Genomic DNA, 2,500 nt, shown 5'->3' with positions numbered 1-2,500 from the left:
CGACGGAATACATTTGTAAATTGAGGCGTCTTAAACTAAGAAATTGTAAAGCATCGATTACAAGCGACTTTCACGTAGAAGTTATCAGATTGTGAATTACCCATTTCATATATTTGTAATACGGTCTTCTCATTGTCATGTACGCCATTTTTAAATAAAAACGGGTTTTATAGTCACTACATTAGTTTGATTAATTACTCTAATTGTCAGTGACATTAGTTGGGGTGGCTTCAGTTGCACACAAGACTTAAAAAATTTACAGTCATTATATATCATTCATAAAGGACATTTACGTGGGTAAATTATTTCATATTAAGAACTAGGGACTATATTTTGTCAATATATTCCATACATTGATTATAAACATAAACATAACATTGTCATTAAAATCGCCCATTACTTGATGACAAAATTTTACATTCTTTCGGTGATGAACCTGACGTCAAACTAGCCAGTTCCAGTAAAGTCTAGTGACTGTGAATATAACATTTTCCTTCTTCATTTCACGTAGAAATCGTAAAATGGTATAATGTACAGCAACGATCTATTCCTTATCCCCTCTTCACCTCTCTTTGCCACTGACACGACCCTACCAAGGATCTAAAAGCATTCAAAATACTGCTTGACACCTAGAGGAATTATTGACACAATCGACCGAAAAAACTTGATGTCATCGGATCATGCGAACATTCGATTAATAACAACCGATAGCTTGTAAAGTAGTAAAGAAAGAAAGAAAGAAAAAAAAACAGTGGATGAACCGAATGCTAAAGTGACCAGCCTGGGACAAGAAAATGACCGTCTCTCATCTCACTTGCAAGCCACTACTCTCCGAACGAATTTCCGAGCGGCTCGATTACCAAGACGGCCAGAGCCACCACAACAATTTGCGAATGTGAGGCATTCCAGAAGACTCTAAGGAGAATCGAGGGCAGTGCCAGCTGAAAGTTGCGAAACTTCTGAGGGAAAAACTTACCGTGAGTCTTCCAATCGTCCACCGAGTAGCTGTCAACCAATCAGACGCGCTAAGTTCTAATGGGTGCTAAGTTCTAATCTTACTCCGACTGAGAAGCTGTTTTCTAGTAGGAGGAAGCTGTATAGCACATACATACTCCTGAAGGAATATTTTTTGCCCATGCTCTTTAGTGAACGGCATCCCTATATAACGCTGCAAGTCCACCTGGAACATCACCTACCCCTCTCCCACAGACAGTTCGGTTCGGTGAGCGAAACTGTTTCCCTATACGCTATCTACGAGTCCCAGGCGCTCCTGCTCCTCCCCTCGTCCAGCCCTCTTGAACTTTCTCGGAGGGATACCAAGTTAAGGAAGCCTCCGGGATACTACAGTAATAACGTGTCGGCCTCTCATACGAATGGTCGGCGGTTCGCGACCTGTCCAGGTGCGAGAAGTCTCATCTGTCGTCCGGTTGTGCACCACGATAGGTAAGGACTAAGTTCAATCGAGTCAGCACGAGCTATGACACGTTTCTAATTGGCATTCGTCGGCGCTGGCCGGGCTTCTCTCAAAGGCATACCCAGGGCGAGGCGAGGCTTCGCATATCTGACCTATTATTTATCCAGGTTGTGTAGCCTTCCGTTTAGTACAGTGATAACGTGTCGAGGGTCGGCGGTTCACGTCTTGCCCAGGCGCAGTGTCAGCTGCCATCTGGAGGTTACTGCTGTGGTTGAACATCACTAGAGGTAAGAACTAAGCTTAGTCGAGTCAGCACCAGCAGACACACACTAATCGAGTTAACATTTGTCGGCACAAGCTCCCTTCACAGGTATATCCCGGGCGAGGATCTGCTTCGCATATCTAACGTATCCTTATCCAGGTGATGCCACTGATACCTGATGGAGGCTGTTACAGCGTAAATAGACGCAACTATACCAGCCATCATAGTGAGATTACATAACGTTATAATACTTTTTTGTGATGCATACATTTACATTTCCGTTCCGCGAGTTATGCAATTATCAAATCACATCTTTGGATAACTTATACAAAATCAGTTACTATAATACCTGTCTCAGATGAAAATGAACCTGACATATTCCTTCAGTCTGATTTAGGTCTCAATAAACCAGACTAATATTCTAAAATATTATTCTAAGCTCGGCTATGTCCTTCGGTCGACCAAAAATGTGATTCCTAATATTAGTCTAAATGTCAACAACATCCCTTTACATTTCCATAGACTAGTGTTTAAATCCTCAGGTCTTTAACTTTGATATTTTATCCTTCTGCGAGACCAAATAACATATAGCTTCTGTGTCCCTAATTACAGTGCCTAATTTAACAGTCAAAGAGAGGGTGTAGCCTTGCATGTGAGTGACCGCTACACTTCACACTTTGGGTCACACTTAACCATTATGGAACATCGCTTGGAAATCATTTTTATGGAAACTAAGAATTTATTGGTAAACCTGATGGATGGCGTAATTAGTTTGTCAGTATGAGGCGTGGCCTCATACTGACAAACATTTGTTTGATAAAATA

The sequence above is a fragment of the Penaeus monodon genome, chromosome 11, assembly GCF_015228065.2.
Source record: "Penaeus monodon isolate SGIC_2016 chromosome 11, NSTDA_Pmon_1, whole genome shotgun sequence".
NCBI lineage: Eukaryota > Metazoa > Arthropoda > Malacostraca > Decapoda > Penaeidae > Penaeus > Penaeus monodon.
Note: the sequence above shows the minus strand (reverse complement) of the source record.